Source organism: Pelobates fuscus, chromosome 2 (assembly GCF_036172605.1).
Source record: "Pelobates fuscus isolate aPelFus1 chromosome 2, aPelFus1.pri, whole genome shotgun sequence".
NCBI lineage: Eukaryota > Metazoa > Chordata > Amphibia > Anura > Pelobatidae > Pelobates > Pelobates fuscus.
Genome location: NC_086318.1, coordinates 434,042,786 through 434,068,914, shown reverse-complemented (window position 1 = coordinate 434,068,914; position 26,129 = coordinate 434,042,786). Strand labels below are relative to the sequence as shown.

Genomic DNA, 26,129 nt, shown 5'->3' with positions numbered 1-26,129 from the left:
CAGACCTATTTCAGTGAGCAGGGCAGATAGTGCACCGGGACTCCAGCGGTTAATGCACCGATGGTTTACATGATGTTCCCTGTGAGGGCGTTTGATAGGAGACCATCCCAGATGATTGGCAGATGGCTTGTCGCATGCAGCTGCTGCATATTACGGCTGCCCAGGGAGGGCCAGGACTCCTGCAGCTGTTTTGTCAGTCAGACCCCAGGACTTGACAGCTGCGTGTTACAGTTACCTCCAGCTGGGCTGTGTGAACAGAGAATTTACCTTTCTGGTACCAGAGGCTTGGATAGCTCACTATAGAGATAATAAATAATGCCCAGACAATGTAACTGCCATGCAGCGGGCATACTGTATCTAGAAAGGTTCTAACAGAAAACCTGTCCTGAGTCTAATAGTAAATACTCTGTATTCCACCTGATTGATCAATACCTCTGTATAGCACAGTGCTTTGTATAAAGCATTCCCTCTTTTCCTCTGATTACAGACAGTTACAGATGGAAATATTGTACTGATCCCATATCACTGGAACAAAATGGTCTCCTGGTCATAAACTGTGGGTGCAGAACTGCTGGATGCTGGAGGTGAAGGGGTTAAAATAAAGCCATTGCCCCTCAGAATTAAACACGTTAAGTGTAATTACAGTAAGGGCTGGACTGTGACATAGATTCAGCTTTTATAGGAAGAGCCGCCCAATAGGACATTGCAGGACCAGAGAGGGAGCATGCTATGCCATCACTGATGCCACCCTACGTGGGCATGTCAGTTCAGCCCATGCGCAGAGCCCTGGCGAATTGCTCTGTGTTTGTTTACATTTATTGATACGTCATTATAGCGGCAATGCAGCGGCTCTACATCCATGTAGGTATTTATCACAACTCCACTGACCTCGAAAACAGTGTTAACTTTGGCGGCAGATTTCAATTTACATTTAGTCATAGTCTTTTGACTAAAATGCCATCTTAGTTTTAGTCGTAATTTAGTCACCTGAATTGTTTTAGTTTTAATCTAGTTTTAGTCGACAAAATATCAAAACACTTAGTCGACTAAAATTTGACTTAAATTGTTAGTCAACAAAATTAACACTGCCTCCAAATTGGGTAAACTGTCAACTAGTCAATAAAGTAAGAATTGCCAGAACCTTTTTTTTTATTTATCTATGCTTCAATAAGGTTACAAAGACTAAGGTGACCCTTCTAAACCTCATTAACCTGCCTAGTGCCCCCCACAAAAAATGAATATGTCATTCTGTGATGGGAAAGCGGGTGTAACAGGCAAGCAATGAAGATCTGTGCTTGTGGTGAAGCCCTAATAATACTTTGTATGCTGTGTTATGATGTATATAATTGTTTGTTAATAGTTTTATTGGCGTATTATTACAGTATTTAATACTGAATGAGAGCTTTGCAGCCATAATACAGACCTCACATTTCAGTGGTGGGAGAGGGCAGACATTTTAGGAGACCTTAATACAAGCTAACGATACAAAATATTACCACTGCTTACATGCTGACAGAGAGTAATAATGTCAATTTAGGGCTAACATTTGGACGTAATGTTTTTATGGGGGCATCGAACAACCTTCCAGCTGAGGTGGTGACGAAGTGTGTGAATGTTTGTGGCAGACCCATTATAGAAGTAATAAAACGGAATCCCTGGGTTTCTAGATACAGAGTACAAAGCTTGGACGGGCCATAACGCTGCTCTGATGTTCTATACCTGTGTTCTCAACCTATAATTAGGTGCGTTAATAAATCTGAATGACAGAATGAGACAGTTCTAGAATTCCATTTTCCCCATCTTGTGTGTTACATTGTACATTCTGCTCAGTGATACAATTCCTCTGTGTCACACATCTCTTGGTGAGATACGTCTAATGACACCACGGTGCTATTCACATCTCCGGAGACACATCTCACTGACGTGTTAATTACACAGGCAACCATCCAAGAAGAATGTGGTTGTCATGGGGAGTCTTCCAATTCCCGGTTGAGGAAGACTGACGCTGGCACAGGTTGCCTGGGTGTAAAAGGTAAATGAGCCAACTGTTGTGATGGAAAAATCGAGCAGCCCATCCACAAATGAGTCTGTGTTTTCACACCAAGTGTATAATTATTTGGATTTAATTTTGGGCACCTGGCCAGATCACAGCATTGTGAGCACGCAGTAAGTATAATAGATGCTGAAGGGTTGAATGAGCGAGATCTAAAGCCTCCTCCACTTCCTGCAGGTAGGTAAGTGATACGTACAGAGCACTCTATGGATGCTGTTACGGAGGGGAACGCACGAAATATAGCACTTAGTGCTGTACTAGAAGGCTACGTCGGAAATTGTGAAAATATGTGTCAAAGGTTTAGAATGGAGAATTCAAAAGTAATTTATACACAAGAGAATGTTCTCTTCATAATACAAAGTATAAACTGTTTAAAGTTATGGGTGACAACGTGTGCAGTGACATTTAATGCTTGAAAAAGCCATTTTCTATAAATAGAAATACAGGCGAGTGCAACATGTATCCACGACACCCTAATTAGTGGTCACATTGTCCACATTGTCCCTAATTTGGGAGGTCATTTACTAAAGCAAGAATTGTCTGGAATTCAAAGATAATTTTAAACTTAATGTTAAAAGAGATCAAATTTTAAAATGTTCTAAGTCTATGCAGTGAGATCAGCTACTTTCACCTTAAATTAAAAATGTGGAAATCCTGGCAATTCTAACTTTGGTGAATAACCATCACGATCTCTACCAGCATCTAATTAGAATTATGGTATTTATCATAAAAAAACAACATTTTTTGGTTTTACTTTTGAAGTGTGAGTCCATGTTCAGTTTGTCATTTAAAAAAAAATGGCTGAATTAAATTTGAAAGAATTGAAATGCAAATGATTCTTGTGATAGTTGAGTTTTCAATAAATATTCCCCTTTTATAAAAAATAAATCCATTGGACCTCCTAATGAAATGTTCTGTGCACCCTGATATCTAGAACACAATGCTGGTAAATCAGGTGCAGTGAGTGATCCCAACGTACAAATGAATGTTTTACAAGGATTCATTCATTGCTGATCATGTAGCCGGTAAACAGAGAGTCACATCGGTAGCTATCTCTTTAACCGGCCAGCGATATTGCCATGGCAATCTGACTGTTCTTGAACATGTTGCAACAATAATGACTAATGCGGTTTTGGCATTTTTTTTTCCAAGTGTTTGTTCCAACATCATTGCCCTTTTTAATAATTACATCCTGGGGTCAAGTCCTGGCAAAAATTGTTTGGAAACTCACCCAAGATGTCCACTACCCAAGGCTGGGCGAAATGCCCTGTTTTTGTTTTGCAAAACACAAGCAAATTTAATGACACTGTTTGCTGGTGTCTTGCCTCTAGTGTCCCAAAGAACAAAATTGGACAGGTCTGGTATGTGTGTAGAAGAGGCTGTTTGCAGGGCAGTGTGTGTAAAGGGTCCTGCTGTTTGTGATACTAAGCCTAGCTCGGGGCTGTAGTGTGTGCACATGCACAGGTATATGGGCTGTAGAGATTGTGTATGTGTTGGCAGGGGCTGTAGCACAGTGCCACCTCTGTTCATAGTTACATAGATAGATAGTTAAATAGCTGAAAAGATACTTGCGTCCATCAAGTTCAGCCTTCCTCACATTTGTTTTTTTGCTGTTGATCCAAAAGAAGGCAAAACACCCAGTTTGAAGCACAATTTTGCAACAAGCTAGGAAAAAAATTCCTTCTTGACCCCAGAATGGCAGTCAGATTTATCCTTGGATCAAGCAGTTATTACCCTACATTGAGAGATTATATCCTTGAATATTCTGTTTTTGCAAGTATGCATCCAGTAGCTGTTTGAACATCTGTATGGACTCTGATAAAACCACTTCTTCAGGCAGAGAATTCCACATCCTGATTGTTCTTACAGTAAAAAAAACCTTTCCTTTGCCTTAGACGAAATCTTCTTTCTTCCAGTCTAAGCGCATGGCCTCGTGTCCTATGTAAAGTCCGGTTTGTGAATAGATTTCCACACAATGGTTTGTATTGGCCCCGAATATATTTGTATAATGTTATCATATCCCCTCTCAGGCGACGTTTTTCTAAACTAAATAGGTTTCAATTTGTTAACCTTTCTTCATAGCTGATATGTTCCATTCCTTTTATTAATTTTGTAGCCCGCACTTTTTCTAGTGCCATAACATCCTTCTTTAGAACAGGTGCCCAAAATTGCACAGCATATTCAATATGTGGTCTTACCAGTGATTGATAAAGAGGCAAAATGATATTCTCGTCCCGAGAATGAATGCCCTTTTTCATGCATGACAATACCTTACTGGCCTTAGCCACTGCTGATTGACATTGCACATTGTTGCATAGTTTGTTGTCTATAACAATTCCCAAGTCCTTTTCGTGTGTTGTTATCCCTAATTCGCTTCCATTAAGGGTATACTTTGCTTGTGTATTCTTTACGCCGAAGTGCATAACTTTGCATTTTTCAACATTAAATGTCATCTGCCATTTGAGTGCCCAGTCCTCCAGTCTATCTAAATCCTTCTGCAGCAAAGTAATATCTTGCTCACATTGTATTATTTAAACACTGAAACATGACTTTCAATGCTGTCTTCAAGATCATTTAATAACATGTTAAATAGAAGGGGTCCCAGAACAGACCCCTGAGGAACACCACTTGCCACCTCTGTCCAGCTTGAAAATTTACCATTAACGACAACTCTTTGTACTCTGTTTTTAAGCCAATGTTCTACCCAAGAACAAGCATTTTCATCTAGACCGATTTCCTTGAGTTTGAACACTAATCTATTGTGTGGAACTGTATCAAATGCCTTGGCAAAATCCAAATAGATCACATCCACTGCAACACCCTGATCTATACTTCTACTTACTTCTTCGTAGAACTCAATCAAGTTAGTTTGACATGACCTGTGCTTCATAAAACCGTGCTGATTTTTGCTGATAACCATGTTCTTCTCAAGGAATTCTTGAATATTATCCCTTAATAACCTTTCAAATATTTTACCAGCCACAGAAGTTAAACTCACAGGTCTATAATTTCCAGGCAAGGATTTTGAACCCTTTTTGAATATAGGAACCACATCTGCCTTCCTCCAATCCCCCGGAACACTTCCTGAAAGAAAAGAATCTTGAAAGATTAAAAACAGAGGTTCACTTATTTCTACACTTAGTTCCTTAAGTACACGTGGATGGATACCGTCAGGCCCTGGAGCTTTGTTTATATTAACTTGCTTTAGTTGCTGCAGGATCTTGTCTTGAGTTAACCAATTACAATTATTCTGCAAGTTTTTAGTAGCAATTATTCGCACATCTATTGCCATGGGTTCTTCCTTAATATATACGGAGGAGAAATAGTTATTTAAAATTCCTGCCTTTTCCTGGTCTTCATTAACTTCATTAAATTGTACCTACACTTTCATTTTTTTATTTTTTTTAGAATTTATGTACTTAAAAATGCTTTGGGGTTGGTTTTGCTCTCTTTAGCTATCATTTTTTCATTTTGAAGTTTAGCAAGTCTAATTGCCTTTTTGCACGCATTATTTGCTTCCTTATATCTTTTATAAGATGCATCTGATTTGTCCGATTTAAATGCTTTAAATGCCCTTTTCTTATTTTTAATCTCTTGTTTTACTTCTCTACTAAGCCACATTGGTTTTAATTTGTTTCTTTTATATTTATTTCCCAATGGTACATACTGAGAAATGTTCCTTTCTAATATTTGTTAATCATCATAATATTTTATAAAATATATGTGTCAGCACTGACTTTATCTCATAAATCCATGCACAGCAAGTGTTTCTGGGACTTCTAATTAAAGGGACACTATAGTCACCAAAACAACTACAGCTTAGTAGGTGAGTATAATCATTCCCTTCAGTCATTTTCATGCAAAAACAGTGTTTACATTGCTCCCCAGGGACACACTCCTTAGATGCCACTGGAGGTGCTTCCGGGGTCAGTGCTGCACAGTAGGCAGCACTGCTGTTCAGTGTCTCCACGCTCTCCATGGAGACGCCGAATTTTCCTCATAGAGATTAATTGATTCAATGCATCTCTATGAGGATGTGCCGATTGGCCAAAACTGAGTTTGGCCACGACACATCCTGCCTCCTTGCCGAGTTTAGCCAATCCAATGCTTTCCCCAGGAATTAGTTAAAAAATAATGTCACCAAGGAGGAGGGACAGGGGCGGGGCCAGAGCCGTTGGACCCATGCAGCGCTTGCATTGAAAATTAGGGGGCAACTACCTAAATGGTGGGTTTAACACTATAGGTTCAGGAATACATGTTTGCGTTCCTGTCCCTATAGTGTTCCTTTACGTAGAAACCCCAAAACAGGTGAACTACAAAAAACGAATACCTCTGCATTTCATGTGGAGCTGTAACACTGGAGACAAAAAGAGAAACACACCAGGTTGGGAGGGAGGGAAGGGCAGGACGAGCTGGGGGCGGCTTGAGGAGAAAAACTCTTACTTGGAAAAAATAAATAATTAAATTATCACAAGTCCACAAAACATAATTAATTGTACCATAATGTACACTTGGCACTGAATGTGTGGGTGCAGGAGGGTCCACCACTGAGTTAAAATCAACAATGTTACGAACTCTGCTAGACGATAAAGTACATTATACGCCCTTTAATAGGGGCACCTTTTTAGGATTTAGTTGTATAACAATGAATGCGAAAGCAGATATGTTTATGATCTGTGCTGATGTCTGAAGTGTTACACTGAACAAAATTATAAACGCAACACTTTTGGTTTTGCCCCCATTTTTCATGAGCTGAACTCAAAGATCTAAAACTTTTTCTATGTACACAAAAGGCCTATTTCTCTCAAATATCATTCACAAATCTGTCTAAATCTGTGTTAGATTCAACTCTATGCGAAGGAGATGTGTTGCACTGCGTGAGGGACATGGTGGTCACACCAGATACTGACTGGTTTCCAGACCCCCCCGGACCATGTAATACAGTAAAACTGCACATTTTAGAGTGGAGTTTTATTGTGGCCAGCCTAAAGCACACCTTTGCAATAATCATGCTGTCTAATCAGCATCTTGATATGCCACACCTGTGCAATAATCATGCTGTCTAATCAGCATCTTGATATGCCACACCTGTGCAAAAATCATGCTGTCTAATCAGCATCTTGATATGCCACACCTGTGCAATAATCATGCTGTCTAATCAGCATCTTGATATGCCACACCTGTGCAATAATCATGCTGTCTAATCAGCATCTTGATATGCCACACCTGTGCAATAATCATGCTGTCTAATCAGCATCTTGATATGCCACACCTGTGCAAAAATCATGCTGTCTAATCAGCATCTTGATATGCCACACCTGTGCAAAAATCATGCTGTCTAATCAGCATCTTGATATGCCACACCTGTGAGGTGGATTATCTCGGCAAAGGAGAAGTGCTCACTAACACAGATTTAGACAGATTTGTGAACAGTACAGGCCTTTTTGAATTTCTTATTTTTGTTGTGCATGAGAGTTACAGCAGTGCTTGCACAGCCACAATAGCTTTCACAAGCTCTATCTTCACATAAACATGGCTTGTAGATATCTTGCACATTTTTTGTTTTAGTATACTATGACATGCTAGGTTAGGTATGCATAGAACTTCGAGTAACATGAAAAAGTACATTTATGCTTATAATGTGATTTGCAGGTCTTGTGTTACGCCTAAAAGTAATGAATAAGATTGACAAGCTTTTTACACAGGTTATGGACTGAGGCTTAAGACACAAAAGAAAAATATATACTGTCGGTACATTAGCTTGCTAATTAAGTAAATGTTAATTAGAACATGCTGGTTAGTCATGTCTAGAGTGAATGAGCATATAACACTTAGCTAGCCTAGGAGAAGATCTAGACAAATGAGATGAAAGTATAAACATTAGAACAAGAGAAACTAAAACAAGCTGAGAAATCCTAGTGCTGTCTACAGGGAGAGCAGAATTATTAGGCAAGTTGTATTTTTCAGGATTAATTTTATTATTGAACAACAACCATGTTCTCAATGAACCCAAAAAACTCATTAATATCAAAGCTGAATATTTTTGGAAGTAGTTTTTAGTTTGTTTTTAGTTATAGCTATTTTAGGGGGATATCTGTGTGTGCAGGTGACTATTACTGTGCATAATTATTAGGCAACTTAACAAAAAACAAATATATACCCATTTCAATTATTTATTTTTACCAGTGAAACCAATATAACATCTCAACATTCACAAATATACATTTCTGACATTCAAAAACATAACAAAAATAAATCAGTGACCAATATAGCCACCTTTCATTGCAAGGACACTCAAAAGCCTGCCATCCATGGATTCTGTCAGTGTTTTGATCTGTTCACCATCAACATTGCGTGCAGACGCAACCACAGCCTCCCAGACACTGTTCAGAGAGGTGTACTGTTTTCCCTCCTTGTAAATCTCACATTTGATGATGGACCACAGGTTCTCAATGGGGTTCAGATCAGGTGAACAAGGAGGCCATGTCATTAGATTTTCTTCTTTTATACCCTTTCTTGCCAGCCACGCTGTGGAGTACTTGGACGCGTGTGATGGAGCATTGTCCTGCATGAAAATCATGTTTTTCTTGAAGGATGCAGACTTCTTCCTGTACCACTGCTTGAAGAAGGTGTCTTCCAGAAACTGGCAGTAGGACTGGGAGTTGAGCTTGACTCCATCCTCAACCCGAAAAGGCCCCACAAGCTCATCTTTGATGATACCAGCCCAAACCAGTACTCCACCTCCACCTTGCTGGCGTCTGAGTCGGACTGGAGCTCTCTGCCCTTTACCAATCCAGCCACGGGCCCATCCATCTGGCCCATCAAGACTCACTCTCATTTCATCAGTCCATAAAACCTTAGAAAAATCAGTCTTGAGATATTTCTTGGCCCAGTCTTGACGTGTCAGCTTGTGTGTCTTGTTCAGTGGTGGTCGTCTTTCAGCCTTTCTTACCTTGGCCATGTCTCTGAGTATTGCACACCTTGTGCTTTTGGGCACTCCAGTGATGTTGCAGCTCTGAAATATGGCCAAACTGGTGGCAATTGGCATCTTGGCAGCTGCACGCTTGACTTTTCTCAGTTCATGGGCAGTTATTTTGCGCCTTGGTTTTTCCACACGCTTCTTGCGACCCTGTTGACTATTTTGAATGAAACGCTTGATTGTTCGATGATCACGCTTCAGAAGCTTTGCAATTTTAAGAGTGCTGCATCCCTCTGCAAGATATCTCACTATTTTTGACTTTTCTGAGCCTGTCAAGTCCTTCTTTTGACCCATTTTGCCAAAGGAAAGGAAGTTGCCTAATAATTATGCACACCTGATATAGGGTGTTGATGTCATTAGACCACACCCCTTCTCATTACAGAGATGCACATCACCTAATATGCTTAATTGGTAGTAGGCTTTCGAGCCTATACAGCTTGGAGTAAGACAACATGCATAAAGAGGATGATGTGGTCAAAATACTAATTTGCCTAATAATTCTGCACTCCCTGTATAGTTATTATCATGTGTTGTTAGCTAGCTTAAATCAGGTTAGGTATCATGCTGGGTGGGCCATTGAACTGACACATATGAAATTACAGCAGAGCTAGAAAGCTGCTGGGTGCAGCTATTATTGTTAAACATGCAAGCATGGGTCCCCGTTTTACATAACTGTATAATTGCTAACATAGTTGCATAGGGGTCACTGAATATATGCGTTAAAATCATAGAGTGTATGCTGGGCTAGGCATCATTATAAGGTGGCTGCCCCTAGCTATGTATGGCAGCTAACGATTATATGGGAAGCAGATGTTATAGTCTAGCCTCAGCAAACTTAAAAAGTGGTTATGGAGGGATTGCTGCCAGGCAAATTTAAAGTAGCCGCAAGGGCTATGTGGGACCATTTAGCCACGACATCATGCTGTGAAGTCTCAGGGTGTGTGTGGCAGAACAGCCCAGAGAGATAAGCGAACAGTCAGCCTATGCCTAGAGCCGGGAAGCAGAGGGAAGGCAAGCATAGGGTTTGGGGGCTCACAGTTGCCACTAGAAAGTCTTGTAGGGAGTTCATGTAGCCCAGCAAGTTCAGGTGGAGGTCGGCATATCCCCGCCAGGGCACAGTGCTCTTCCGGCCCCAGGTCTGTGTGAGAGCTTGCATCTGGGTTCTGGTTCTCTTGAAGACCTTATCCTTCCGCCGCCTGGGGTATGCAGAGGATCTGTGGGGTGCGGGCAGCCGGCGGCGAGTGATCCTCCGCACCTGTGGGTGAAGCTGTGAGGCTGAGCCTCGTGTGGCTCTCGGCCTAGGAAGGTGAGTGGCAATGTTGTGAAGCATGTTGGCAGCGGGGACCCCTCGTGGGAGTTTGGAATTCCCCCCCAGCTCACCCTCCTCTTGCATGTGGTCAAGGTTTGAGAGTGTCCCCCTCCGTTTACTTCCATCTAGATCTCTTACTTGCTGCTGGGTCGTGGATGGTGCTGTGCGAGCCTCTATTGCTGCCCAGAAACGGTTAAAGATTTTGTCCAGTCGCTTTAATGTTTGCTCCTCATAACTCTGCTGTATACACCAGGGCTGCTTGTGCTGTATACACCAGGGCTCATGAGGTAAGGGCACTGTCACCATCTTTGGAGATCTTGCAGTCGTGTGAGGTGATGAAGTTCCTGAGAGTGTCGCGTGGCTCACCAAGATTTTCCCGGTGCCGCCTCTTAGTTCTGGCATTGTGGTGCTCGTTTCAGCGCCCTGTGCGGACCGGGATATCCCCCACCGGTCCAAAGGGGGGGGTTAGGAGGTAGGAGGTTTGAGCCTGTTCTCTAGCGAGGAGAGCGGCCGCCTCTCCACGCTTCGATCCCTGGTAGGCCTCAGTAGGTTTTTAGGGTTCCCGGCTAGTGTCAGGCATGCTTCGGGTGGCAAAGGGTTCCCCCGGGTATCCCCTCCTCGCTTATTCTCCTCCAGAAAGTGGACGTGCCGGATTTCTGGGGTTTTCCCCCCAAAAACAGCAGTTTTGGTCAGGAGCTTGGGTCTTGCACGTCTGCTTAGCCTGGAAGCTAGGCTCCGCCCCCCAGTACAGGCCTTTTGTGTACATAGGAAAAGTCTTAGATCTTTGAGTTCAGCTCATGAAAAATGGGGACAAAAACAAAATGTGTTGCGTTTATAATTTTTTTTTTTTTATTCTTTATTTTACTTGTGCATAGAGTAACAGATTTTTTGCAGCGCCACAACAGCGGGTACAATAACAATAAGTCAGTAGCAATTTATAACATGGCAGATGAAACAGCACATTTTATAATTAGTGAAGGTAGTGGTCCAGTAGTTTGTGAGTTATAGTGTTACAAGGTTACATCTGTATGCTGTAAACGTAGGTATGCAGGGAACATGAGGTGTAGTGCCCAATATGTTTAGAAACCAGCCCTTACAGGATAAGCTGTCCCGTCTTAAGGTAGATGTGTTATTCTCTGTTTGACATAGGTAGCCAGACCTGATGGGAATGGAAGATTGGGCTAGGGGATATTAGTATGGCACCTTAGTCGCGGTTCTTCTGGGGTTTGGGTGGACTGCTTGCTAGTCTAGCTCGCGGGGTTCAGGCCCAGGTGTGTTGTATGTGCCTTAGTTCCCCAGATTCGCGGGGCAGTAGAGGGGGGAGGATAAGAAAGTGTCGGTATCAGGCGGTCCCGTAGTGGTAAGTGTGTGTAGTGGCTGAACAAGTAGTTGGGCAGCTGAGGTCGTTCGTATAGTAGCGTCAGGAGCATGTGAATATATCAGTGAGGAAGCGGTCAGCGCGTGTAACAAGAAAACATTAAACAAGATACGTAATGGCATAAGGTGCAATATTTCGAACAGTTGTGGTATCATTAAACTAGAAACCTTATGCAGTCAAGGTCATATTCAAGTGACAGTGTCCCGTTCCCCTCCGGGAATGAAAGGAGGTATGTTGTCAACATCCCAGACTCTCTGGGGTAGTGTCGCCGGGTCTGGCACAGGAAGGTGCGTTTATAATTTTGTTCAGTGTATAAATGAATGTTTTTTGTTTTTTTTTTGTAAATATATTTTTATTGTCATTTTTATATATTCAATGTGAGACTCACAGGTCTCAATCGTTGTAAACAATATATAAATCGAGACTCGCAGGTCTCTTTAAGATAGGCAAACAAAGCACAACATGTGCTACAAGATATAGGTTGGGAGTGGAGCACGCAGGCCCCCAACAGTGGTGGACACGCAGGTCCTATCAAAAGTGAACCTTGGTTAAGTTTTTGGTAAAACATTCGTGCGTCCCTCTGGGTTTAACTACATATTAGGTTGCCCCTAGTAGTTGTCATGGTGCTTAAATACAAAACGAATGTAGCTGCGGTTCATTGGATAAGGGGGTTGGGTAACCAAGTGTTCCAAACATCTCTAAGTCACCGTAGGTGAGCCTTGTGTGTCTACGTGGCTGCCTGAGCCTTCGTACAGTGATCATACGTGTCTCTGTGCTGTCGGGGTATTTGCCTACGGCCTTAATGGAGGATGTGGGAAATGTTAGAGGGGGGGGAAATGAGGGGATGGGGGGGGATTCTGAAGGTGGGGGGGGTATGAGCTCTGTGGTAGGTTGGGTGGGTGGGGTGGTAGGGTCAGTCCGTCCCGTCGTGTGAGTCTCCCGTTTCCAGGTGAGTGGTGAAGTCTGTCTGTATGGTGGTTACTATCCAGTGTGTCCAGGTCTCCATATATTTCCCAGTGGTATTGGTGGCTCCTGAGTGGAGTTCTTCTATAGCCCTGAGGTCCTCCATTTGGTTGAACCAGGCTCTTAGGGGTGGGGGTCTGTCCTGTCTCCAGTATTGAGGGATGATCTGCTTTGCTACATTGAGGATCCTAATTGTCAGGGATTTTTTATACCTAGATCTGGGTGTTGTCGTGTGGTGTAACAGCATCGCCGCTGGGTCCAGCGGTGGTGGTGCATCTGACAACCTCGACAAGATATCGTGAATAGACTTCCAAAATGGTGTTATCTTACGGCAGTCCCACCATAGATGTAGTGTGGTGCCTGTAGCCTCTCCACATCTCCAACACAGGTCGGAGTGTGAGGGGTCTATGGCATGTAATCTGTGTGGGGTGCGGTACCAGTGGCTCAATAGTTTAAATGCCGTCTCTTGCGTCTTCGAAAAGGTGGAGCAGTGGTGTGTTAGATAGCAAATTTTGTCCCATTCTGTCTCTGTAAATGTCCTCCCCAGGATTGTTTCCCATGTTCCCTTAAAGGCTGGAGTCTCTGTGGGGGTCTCCCTCTGTAGCAGTGAGTACAGGATAGAAATGCTGTGGGGAAGGGGGTCTGGTTGGATACAGTAGTCCTCGAAGGTGGTCGGTTCCCTAGCGTAGTTCTGTCCTCCGGGCAGTGAGTCAATGTAGTTCGAAAGTTGTTTGTATTTGAAAGTTTGCATGAATGTGGGGTGTGTACATTCCGTCAGTTGTGTGAGTGTTTTCCGTCCGTTATGTGTGTGTATGTGGTGTAGTCTGGGGATTGGGTTGTGTATGAGGTCTCTGAAGGCCTTTGGATCCAGCCCGGGTGGAAAGTCTCGGTCATGGATGAGTGGTAGTAAGGGTGAGGGGTGTCGGGTGAGGCCATGTACCCGGGACGCTCTGTGCCATACCCGTAGGGTATGTTGCGTCAGAGAGGAGCATCCCCGACCCAGGCCCCCTCCGGAGCACCATGGTAGGGTCGACACCGGCCCTGCTGTCTCCGTCTCTTCCACCGTTTTCCATTGTTTGTGGACGTTGGTCTTGGTCCAGTCTAGGACCCTCCGTAGGTGTCCAGCCGTGTAATATAGATAGAAGTCGGGGATGGCCAACCCCCCCTCTCCTTAGGTAGAGTGAGGGTCTGGTACTTGAGACGTGGTCTTTTCCCGTTCCATATATACGCGCTAGTCAGCGTGCGTAAGGCAGTGAAGAATCTTTTAGGGATTGTTATGGGGAGTGTCTGGAATAGGTAGAGTAATCGTGGGAGAAGGTTCATTTTAATTACCTGAACCCTTCCCAGCCACGATATATGTGGGTGAGACCATTCGGCTAGTTCCCTTTTGAAAGTGTTCAGCATAGGGGAGAAGTTTTCTCTGTATATGTCTTCTTTCTGTCTAGTTAGCCATGTGCCTAGGTAACGTATTTTATGTTCTGCCCATTGGAATGGGAAGCTGGGGCGGATGGGGGTAATTCTGTTGTCAGGTAAGTCTACATTCAGTATGTGGGATTTGGAGTAATTTATTTTGAGGTTGGAGATGTGTCCGAATGTCTTGAAGGATTGCAGAATGTTGGGGAGAGAGATCTCCGGTTTCGTAACGTAAAAGAGGAGGTCATCCGCGTATGCGGCCACCTTGTGATGTGTGTCTCTTGTGCGTATGCCCGTTATGTCGTGGTGTTCTCTGATGGCTATCATAAAGGGTTCAAGGGCAAGGACGAAGAGCAGTGGGGAAAGTGGGCAACCCTGACGGGTGCCGTTGTATATCGGAAATTCGTCCGTCAGTGCCCCGTTTACTATGACATGAGCCGTGGGCCCATCATACATGGCTGTGATCCAGTCCTGCATGTGGGGTCCCAGACCTATTTGACCCAGGATCTGGAATAGGTACTCCCATCCCACTCTGTCGAAGGCCTTCTCCGCGTCCGTGGACAGAAGGAGAAGGCCTCCGGCGTCACAGGTCTTGTTGTGCATAAGGGCAAGGGTTCGAATGGTATTGTCTCGCGCTTCACGGTCTGTGACAAAACCGACTTGGTCGGGGTGCACCAGTGCGGGGATGTGTGGTTGCAGGTGACCGGCAAGCATCTTCGCCATCAACTTAATGTCGCAATTGATGAGGGAGATGGGCCTGTAGTTCCCGCAGTGCTCCGCGTCCTTGCCCTCCTTTGGAATGATAGTAATGTGTGCTGTCAACGCCTGTTTGGGGAAATGGTGACCTTCTCTAATCGCGTTAAAGGAGGCCAGCATAGGTTGGTACAATTTGTCTGCGAAGTGCTTGTAGTAGCAAAGAGGCAGGCCGTCGGGGCCCGGACTCTTGCCAGGTTTAGTTCCTTTAATCGCCCTCGATAGCTCCTCAATTGAGAAGGGTTCATCAAGCTGGTCGGCCACCTGTTGATCTAGTACGGGTAGTTTATGGGTCAGCAGATATTGTCGGATGGAGTCTTTTAGGTGGGCGGCCGCCATCTCCGACTTCGGTCGGGGAAGCGAGTAGAGTTCTGAGTAGTAGGTTTTTATCGTTTGCATGATTTCGGATGGTAGGCGGCGCGTCACTCCCTGTTTGTCTCGTATTTTATTGATGTATGTCATTTGGCGCCGTTTCGCCAGCATCCTGGCTAAGAGCTTGCCGCTCTTATTGCCGTGTAGGGAAAAAAAGGCCCTATGTCTAAGGGCTTCTCTATGGTGTTTGGACTGGATCAGGGAGGTCAGGTCTCGTCGCAGTTGTAGGAGTTGTGTGTGAAGGGCCGGGGATTGGTTTTGTTTGTGAAGCGTGTCGTGTTTGTGTATGTCTGTTATGAGTTCTGTGATTCGGGCTTCCCGTTGTTTCTTGAGTTCTGCACCCTTTTGTATGAAGTGTCCCCGTATGACGCTTTTGTGTGCTTCCCATCTGATTGTCGGCGAGGTGTCCTCTGGTGCGTTGTCCTGAAAGTATTCGGTCAAAACTCTGTCAAAGTGTGTGGTCATGTCTTGGCGTGATAGCAGGTATTCGTTCAGTCTCCATTTGGTCATTGCGGGTCTAAGAAGCGGGGATCGGAGGGTGATAAGGACTGGAGCGTGGTCTGACCAAGTCGCTACTCCAATCTTTGCGTCTCGTATTAAGGAGAGGTGATAGTGTGTGGTGAGAAAGTAGTCTATGCGAGTGTATGTCCGGTGGGGATGGGAGTAGAATGTATAGTCCCGTTCGTCCGGGTGATGTGCCCTCCAGCAGTCAATTAGTCTGTGTCTATTCAGTAGGGAGGTTATTGCTCTAAGGTGTTGTCTGGGGAGGTGGGAGGTGCCCGTGGAGCTGTCCCAGGTTGGGTCTATGGCAACGTTTAAGTCGCCCCCTATTATGAGGACCCCCTCTGTGAAAGCGTGAAGTTTCCGCAGAGTGCTTTTAAGGTAGCGGTGGTGTTTGTAGTTCGGTGCGTACAAAGTGGCAAAGGTGTAAAGGTGGTCGGATATTGTGCCTTTTACAAAGAGGAATCTCCCTTCCCTGTCGGTCATGCTTGCCTTCTCCACAAACGGTATTTTCTTATTAAATAGTATCGCCACCCCCCTGGATTTTCCTTCGTGGAAGTCACTGTAGTATCCTGTTGGGAAGTGATGGTTAGTCAGCTTGGGCCTGTCCCCATCTCTAAAGTGGGTCTCCTGTATCATTACTACAGATGCTTTCTGCGAGTGAAAGTCCCTCAGTGCCCCTGACCTTTTCTCCGGTTTGTTAAGCCCTTTGGCATTTATGGAGAGGACAGTGAGGTCGCACGGTAGTAGTGGTCCGTCGGTCATCGTGGGGTGTGTGTACTTGTCTGTGTCGGGTCCGGTCAGTGCGTGTCGTGGGTCAGTCGGGTCGTCCGGTAGAGGAGGGGAAGGAGGGAGGGGGAAGGGGGGGGGGAGGACAGGTACGGGGCAGGAAGGGAAAGGGAATCTAGGTGGGGAAACTATGTACAGTGAACCAAGCAGCCACTCGGTGGTGGCTGTTTAAAGGTCGAGCGTCGGGGGACAAGGAGTGGTGGGGTCCACCAGTGGTCCACCAAGTCCCGTCCACCTATCTGTGGGCGCTCTATTCCTATTGGGGAAAACGGAGGAGGTCGAGGGTCTCCGTGTGAGTCCCGCCCGGGATTCCCGGGGTTGTGTGGCCTCCCGTGCCCTCACACCCCTGGCTCTCGTGTGTCGGGTCTCACCTGGAACCTCCAGCCCCCCTACGGCTTCAAATGTGGGTGGTGGGTGAGTGATTGTTAGTTTCATCCTCGTCCTAAACTCGTATTGGCCTGAGGCCCTCAGTGGGTAGGGTTTGTTTCGTTGGGCGTTTGGTATTGGTGTGGCGTGTGGCCCGGTGGGCAAGTCAGTGAGCATCAACAAACAATAATAGTTGAAATAAACACATTAAGCAAGTATAACAGTTTAAATGAACTTATTAAACAAGCATATTGAACAATTTATCTACCTTAGAAAAAGTCCCGCTTCCCCATTCCTCAGGATTGGTTTCGGTTTTCCCATGCTACTCTACGGTTATAAGTCCTATTCTGTTCCCTTGGTTTGTGAGGAGGTTAGGACAGTATGCGACTCTCATGGTGTGGGTGGGAGGGGGTACCCCGTCCGTGATTTTAGCGGTTGTCGGGGGTGGGTTCAGATTCCAAGTTTGCATTCTTTAGCGTCTCGCACCCATCCCTAGGTCGAGGTAGGCCCTGTACTCGTCCTCCGCCCTCTGGTTTTGGTGTTGAGTTAACTCCCCTGTTGCTATCAAGGAGGGGGGTCGTGCCCCGGGTGAACCGCACCAGCATCGGCCCCCGCCTCTGCTCCCCCACCGGTTCCTCGCAGGGCGGTGTCGCCTCTGCGGTACGGTCCAGCCAGGGACGCCCCCCTCACCCCTCCACCAGGGGGGGGTTCATTAAAGTCGACTTAGGTCGTGCGTCTGGACTAGGGGGTGGTGATGGTGGGCCGGTTAGGATTTGCTCGGGTGTGAGCTACCTGTCCCCCACGGAATTGTATCTCTAGCGGGGTCCCAGGCTGCCTCAGGGCATAGCTTCCCTCCCCCCATCCCCCCCCCTCCCCCCCCCCATCCCCCCCCTCCCCCCTCCCCCCCCCCTCCCCGTTACTTGTTGTAATGAGTCAAGTGGAGTCTAGTGGAACAAAAGGAAAAAGTCTTGTATGTGGTGCATGGGTGGTCTTAGTCTCTGAGTTCATGGAGCGTATTAAATACTTGCAGTTGAGATCAGAGGTAGAAATGTCTCTCGGCTTAAGAGGTTGCTCCTGATTGGCGTATGGTCTGGGCTCTGGTTCTCCGTTGTCTGCGGGGTTGTGAGACCGTTCCCGGGTGGAAGGAGTAGAATGCCATCGGGTCTGGCCATGTGAGCTGAATAGGCGGTAGTTGCAGTTCAGTAGTCAGGTCTGCTAGGTCCTCTGGGGTTCTCACCACAAATAAGCCGATGGGAGTGGAAGCTTGTAGTCCTGAGGGATAAGTCCATCGGTAGCGTATTTTGTTAGATTGTAGGACACGAGTCAGGGGTTTAAGTGTCCTTCTGTAGGCCAGAGTTGCTGGCGACAGGTCAGGGTACAGTTGTAGGGGTGTGCCGTTCAACAGGACCCGGTCTGTTTCTCGGGCCTGTCTCAGGATGTCCTCCTTTAGTTGGTAGCTCGCTAGGCAGCAGATTGTGTCTCTGGGAGGGGACTCCGGGGGGGCCCCTAGGTCTCAGGGCCCTGTGTGCCCGCACAAATTCGATGTGCGTGGTTTCAGGCCGTCCGAGGAGCCTGTTAAATAGTCCCATGAGCGTTACGCGGATCGGGGTAGTCTGATCCAATTCTTCCGGAATCCCCCTAACCCGGATATTTTGTCTGCGTCCCCTATTATCCAGGTCTTCGAGGTGTAGGGCCATCTGGCGTATTTGTGCCTCATGTACCTTCAGGGTATTTGTAGTGGCGTTTTGTGTGGCAGTCAGATGGTCACTATCCGCTTCCAGCTGGGATACCTTTTGGTGCAGGCCCTGCAGTTCTTCTCGGAGGGAGTGGAGCTCTGCCGTGATGGAGTTTCGGAGCTCAGAGTTCGCCTCCTTGAGGTCTGCCTTGGTTGGTAGTGCCCGGATTAAAGTCACCCAGTCCGGTGTATGCTCTGGATGGGGGTTGATGTCGGGGGTTTCCGTGCAGGGTTCTGTGTTTGGGGAATGAGGGCGCGAGGCCCACGAGGTCCCGGAATCCGTCGAGGCCTGTGAAGCCAGGTCCGCCGGGGTTTTCAGGTATTTGTGCAATGTGGACGCCGGGGTGCCCTTGGTTGTGTCTGCGGGCTTACCAGTGTGTGATGAGCGATGTGTTTTGCCCATTTTGTATTTGTAGGGAGTGGATGGACGAGGATTCAAGATAAGCCTGCGGGGAGCTCTCAGATTAAGCTGCCATTCCTCTCGGCCTCCAAGCCACGCCCCCCTCATAAATGAATGTTTTAATCCAGAATAGAAAAAAAAATTGATGTCTTTGTTGCCAATAAAAAGAATGGGATTAAATCATTTAATATTTCTGCATCTTTTCTCTTCAATCTCAATGTTTACATAATAGCACGATGATTGCAGTAGTTTGTTTGGTGAGGTTTATTAGAGGACTGTAGCTGTATACACAGTAATGGTCAGACAGATGCTAATTACTGTTATGTATTCATTACATTTCACTTAACGTTGTAACGCCCGGAGGGTGAAATCCTACGTGAGGACTGAATGATAAGATCCCTGGAATGATGAGAGCCTGCAGGGCACTTAGCTGTGGGATTGCTGGACAGCAGGTTTGGAAATTGCTAAGACCAGAAGAAAGGGCAATTATACAACTTCAGACAGCAGGAGGGTCACAAGAGGGCAAAGAATCCAGAGGACAGGGGATCTAGTAAGCAAAATGTCCATAGTGCAGGAGGAAAGACCAGAATTCGGTATATTATTATTATTATTATTATTATTATTATTATTATTATTATTGGTATTTATATAGCGCCAAATTATTCAGCATCACTTTAATATTTTATAAAGCGGGAAATTTAACAATATATTAGACAATTACAGAATATTACAGGAACAATAGGTAGATGAGGACCCTGCTCAAACAAGCCTACAGTCTAGAGGGGTATAAAACACAACAGGAAGGGCATTGAGAGGGATAGCAACAATGTGACAAGATGATACATTTACAGAACTGGAAGGTGAGAGTGGAGTAGCTCTTTAAGAGAGAACAAGAGGCAGATTTGTGAAATAAAAGGTACTCTGAGTGGCCATAAGCTCTTCTGAAGAGATGGGTTTTGAGAGGTTACTGAGAGGGTAGTGGATGCATGGAATAGCCTTCCAGCTGAAGTGGTAGAGGTTAACACAGTGAAGGAGTTTAAGCATGCGTGGGATAGGCATAAGGCTATCCTAACTATAAGATAAGGCCAGAGACTAATGAAAGTATTTAGAAAACTGGGCAGACTAGATGGGCCGAATGGTTCTTATCTGCCGTCACATTCTATGTTTCTATGTTCTATGGACTTCTTATCTTATTAAAGACTAGGGAAGGGTATAGGACAACCTAGAAACTGGGTATGACCCATGTGCAGGGAGCAGGGACTTGTGTCAGAGTATAGAAATACCTGGTTGGGTATATATTACGGTATAGAAATACCTGGCTGGGTATGTATTACAGTATAGAAATACCTGGCTGGGTATATGATACAGTATAGAAATACCTGGCTGAGTATATGATACAATATAGAAATACCTGGCTGAGTATATATTACGTTATAGAAATACCTGGCTGGGTATATATTACAGTATAGAAATACCTGGCTGGGTCTATGATACAGTATAGAAATACCTGGCTGGGTATATATTACGTTATAGAAATACCTGGCTGAGTATATATTACAGTATAGAAATACCTGGCTGGGTCTATGATACAGTATAGAAATACCTGGCTGGGTATATATTACAGTATAGAAATACCTGGCTGGGTCTATGATACAGTATAGAAATACCTGGCTGGGTATATATTACGGTATAGAAATACCTGGCTGGGTATATATTACGGTATAGAAATACCTGGCTGAGTATGTATTACAGTAGAGATATACCTGGCTGGGTATATGATACAGTATAGAAATACCTGGCTGAGTATATGATACAATATAGAAATACCTGGCTGAGTATATATTACGTTATAGAAATACCTGGCTGGGTATATATTACAGTATAGAAATACCTGGCTGGGTCTATGATACAGTATAGAAATACCTGGCTGGGTATATATTACGTTATAGAAATACCTGGCTGAGTATATATTACAGTATAGAAATACCTGGCTGGGTCTATGATACAGTATAGAAATACCTGGCTGGGTATATATTACAGTATAGAAATACCTGGCTGGGTCTATGATACAGTATAGAAATGCCTGGCTGGGTATATATTACGGTATAGAAATACCTGGCTGGGTCTATGATACAGTATAGAAATACCTGGCTGGGTATATATTACAGTATAGAAATACCTGGCTGGGTATATATTACGGTATATAAATACCTGGCTGGGTATATAATACAGTATAGAAATACCTGGCTGGGTATATATTACAGTATAGAAATACCTGGCTGAGTATATATTACAGTATAGAAATACCTGGCTGGGTATATATTACAGTATAGAAATACCTGGCTGAGTATATATTACGGTATCGAAATACCTAGCTGGGTCTATGATACAGTATAGAAATACCTGGCTGGGTATATATTACGGTATAGAAATACCTGGCTGGGTATATATTACAGTATAGAAATACCTGGCTGGGTATGTATTACAGTATAGAAATACCTGGCTGGGTATATATTACAGTATAGAAATACCTGGCTGAGTATAGGATACAATATAGAAATACCTGGCTGAGTATATATTACGTTATAGAAATACCTGGCTGGGTATATATTACAGTATAGAAATACCTGGCTGGGTCTATGATACAGTATAGAAATACCTGGCTGGGTATATATTACGCTATAGAAATACCTGGCTGGGTATATATTACGGTATAGAAATACCTAGCTGGGTCTATGATACAGTATAGAAATACCTGGCTGGGTATATATTACGGTATAGAAATACCTGGCTGAGTATATATTACGGTATGGAAATACCTGGCTGGGTATATATTACGGTATAGAAATACCTGGCTGGGTATAAATTACAGTATAGAAATACCTGGCTGGGTATGTATTACAGTATAGAAATACCTGGCTGGGTATATATTACAGTATAGAAATACCTGGCTGAGTATATGATACAATATAGAAATACCTGGCTGAGTATATATTACGTTATAGAAATACCTGGCTGGGTATATATTACAGTATAGAAATACCTGGCTGGGTCTATGATACAGTATAGAAATACCTGGCTGGGTATATATTACGCTATAGAAATACCTGGCTGGGTATATATTACGGTATAGAAATACCTAGCTGGGTCTATGATACAGTATAGAATTACCTGGCTGGGTATATATTACGGTATAGAAATACCTGGCTGGGTATATATTACAGTATAGAAATACCTGGCTGGGTATGTATTACAGTAAAGAAATACCTGGCTGGGTATATATTACAGTATAGAAATACCTGGCTGAGTATATGATACAATATAGAAATACCTGGCTGAGTATATATTACGTTATAGAAATACCTGGCTGGGTATATATTACAGTATAGAAATACCTGGCTGGGTCTATGATACAGTATAGAAATACCTGGCTGGGTATATATTACGCTATAGAAATACCTGGCTGAGTATATATTACGTTATAGAAATACCTGGCTGGGTATATATTACAGTATAGAAATACCTGGCTGGGTCTATGATACAGTATAGAAATACCTGGCTGGGTATATATTACGTTATAGAAATACCTGGCTGGGTATATATTACAGTATAGAAATACCTGGCTGAGTATATATTACGGTATAGAAATACCTGGCTGGGTCTATGATACAGTATAGAAATACCTGGCTGGGTATATATTACGGTATAGAAATACCTGGCTGGGTCTATGATACAGTATAGAAATACCTGGCTGGGTATATATTACGGTATAGAAATACCTGGCTGAGTATATATTACAGTATGGAAATACCTGGCTGGGTATGTATTACAGTATAGAAATACCTAGCTGGGTCTATGATACAGTATAGAAATACCTGGCTGGGTATATATTACGGTATAGAAATACCTGGCTGAGTATATATTACGGTATGGAAATACCTGGCTGGGTATATATTACGGTATAGAAATACCTGGCTGAGTATGTATTACAGTAGAGATATACCTGGCTGGGTATATGATACAGTATAGGAATACCTGGCTGAGTATATGATACAATATAGAAATACCTGGCTGAGTATATATTACGTTATAGAAATACCTGGCTGGGTATATATTACAGTATAGAAATACCTGGCTAGGTCTATGATACAGTATAGAAATACCTGGCTGGGTATATATTACAGTATAGAAATACCTGGCTGAGTATATATTACGGTATAGAAATACCTGGCTGGGTATAAATTACAGTATAGAAATACCTGGCTGGGTATGTATTACAGTATAGAAATACCTGGCTGGGTATATATTACAGTATAGAAATACCTGGCTGAGTATATGATACAATATAGAAATACCTGGCTGAGTATATATTACGTTATAGAAATACCTGGCTGGGTATATATTACAGTATAGAAATACCTGGCTGGGTCTATGATACAGTATAGAAATACCTGGCTGGGTATATATTACGCTATAGAAATACCTGGCTGGGTATATATTACGGTATAGAAATACCTAGCTGGGTCTATGATACAGTATAGAAATACCTGGCTGGGTATATATTACGGTATAGAAATACCTGGCTGGGTATATATTACAGTATAGAAATACCTGGCTGGGTATGTATTACAGTATAGAAATACCTGGCTGGGTATATATTACAGTATAGAAATACCTGGCTGAGTATATGATACAATATAGAAATACCTGGCTGAGTATATATTACGTTATAGAAATACCTGGCTGGGTATATATTACAGTATAGAAATACCTGGCTGGGTCTATGATACAGTATAGAAATACCTGGCTGGGTATATATTACGCTATAGAAATACCTGGCTGGGTATAGATTACAGTATAGAAATACCTAGCTGGGTCTATGATACAGTATAGAAATACCTGGCTGGGTATATATTACGGTATAGAAATACCTGGCTGAGTATGTTCTATGGACTTCTTAACTTATTAAAGACTAGGGAAGAGTATAGGACAACCTAGAAGCTGGGTTTGACCCATGTGCAGGGAGAGTATAGAAATACCTGCTGGGTATGTTCTATGGACTTCTTAACTTATTAAAGACTAGGGAAGAGTATAGGACAACCTAGAAGCTGGGTATGACCCATGTGCAGGGAGCAGGGACTTGTGTCAGAGTATAGAAATACCTGGTTGAGTATACAGGGAGTGCAGAATTATTAGGCAAGTTGTATTTTTGAGGATTAATTTTATTATTGAACAACAACCATGTTCTCAATGAACCCAAAAAACTCATTAATATCAAAGCTGAATATTTTTGGAAGTAGTTTTTAGTTTGTTTTTAGTATATAGTTTAGTTTTAGGGGGATATCTGTGTGTGCAGGTGACTATTACTGTGCATAATTATTAGGCAACTTAACAAAAAACAAATATATACCAATTTCAATTATTTATTTTTACCAGTGAAACCAATATAACATCTCAACATTCACAAATATACATTTCTGACATTCAAAAACATAACAAAAACAAATCAGTGACCAATATAGCCACCTTTCTTTGCAAGGACACTCAAAAGCCTGCCATCCATGGATTCTGTTAGTGTTTTGATCTGTTCACCATCAACATTGCGTGCAGCAGCAACCACAGCCTCCCAGACACTGTTCAGAGAGGTGTACTGTTTTCCCTCCTTGTAAATCTCACATTTGATGATGGACCACAGGTTCTCAATGGGGTTCAGATCAGGTGAACAAGGAGGCCATGTCATTAGATTTTCTTCTTTTATACCCTTTCTTGCCAGCCACGCTGTGGAGTACTTGGACGCGTGTGATGGAGCATTGTCCTGCATGAAAATCGTGTTTTTCTTGAAGGATGCAGACTTCTTCCTGTACCACTGCTTGAAGAAGGTGTCTTCCAGAAACTGGGAGTTGAGCTTGACTCCATCCTCAACCCGAAAAGGCCCCACAAGCTCATCTTTGATGATACCAGCCCAAACCAGTACTCCACCTCCACCTTGCTGGCGTCTGAGTCGGACTGGAGCTCTCTGCCCTTTACCAATCCATCCATCTGGCCCATCAAGACTCACTCTCATTTCATCAGTCCATAAAACCTTAGAAAAATCAGTCTTGAGATATTTCTTGGCCCAGTCTTGACGTTTCAGCTTGTGTGTCTTGTTCAGTGGTGGTCGTCTTTCAGCCTTTCTTACCTTGGCCATGTCTCTGAGTATTGCACACCTTGTGCTTTCGGGCACTCCAGTGATGTTGCAGCTCTGAAATATGGCCAAACTGGTGGCAAGTGGCATCTTGGCAGCTGCACGCTTGACTTTTCTCAGTTCATGGGCAGTTATTTTGCGCCTTGGTTTCTCCACACGCTTCTTGCGACCCTGTTGACTATTTTGAATGAAACGCTTGATTGTTCGATGATCACGCTTCAGAAGCTTTGCAATTTTAAGAGTGCTGCATCCCTCTGCAAGATATCTCACTATTTTTAACTTTTCTGAGCCTGTCAAGTCCTTCTTTTGACCCATTTTGCCAAAGGAAAGGAGGTTGCCTAATAATTATGCACACCTGATATAGGGTGTTGATGTCATTAGACCACACCCCTTCCCATTACAGAGATGCACATCACCTAATATGCTTAATTGGTAGTAGGCTTTCGAGCCTATACCGCTTGGAGTAAGACAACATGCATAAAGAGGATGATGTGGTCAAAATACTCATTTGCCTAATAATTCTGCACGCAGTGTATATTACGGTATAGAAATACCTGGCTGGGTCTATGATACAGTATAGAAATACCTGGCTGGGTATGTATTACGGTATAGAAATACCTGGCTGGGTATATATTACAGTATAGAAATACCTGGCTGGGTCTATGATACAGTATAGAAATACCTGGCTGGGTATATATTACGGTATAGAAATACCTGGCTGGGTATATATTACAGTATAGAAATACCTGGCTGGGTATGTATTACAGTATAGAAATACCTGGCTGGGTATATATTACAGTATAAAAATACCTGTCTGAGTATATATTACGGAATAGAAATACCTGGCTGGGTATATGATACCATATAGAAATACCTGGCTGGATATATGATACAGTATAGAAATACCTGGCTGCGTATATATTACGGTATAGAA

At 43.7% G+C, this 26,129-nt stretch overlaps 1 protein-coding gene across 1 annotated transcript in view; it reads left to right on the top strand.

The window, feature by feature from the left end:
• Positions 1-2,204: 2,204 nt before the first annotated feature.
• Positions 2,205-26,129, top strand: part of TOGARAM2 (TOG array regulator of axonemal microtubules 2) — a 119,944-nt gene continuing 96,019 nt past the window's right edge. The window contains exon 1 of the mRNA XM_063444090.1: positions 2,205-2,234. The gene's annotated coding sequence lies outside the window, so the exon portion shown is untranslated. The remainder of the gene's footprint in view (positions 2,235-26,129) is intronic.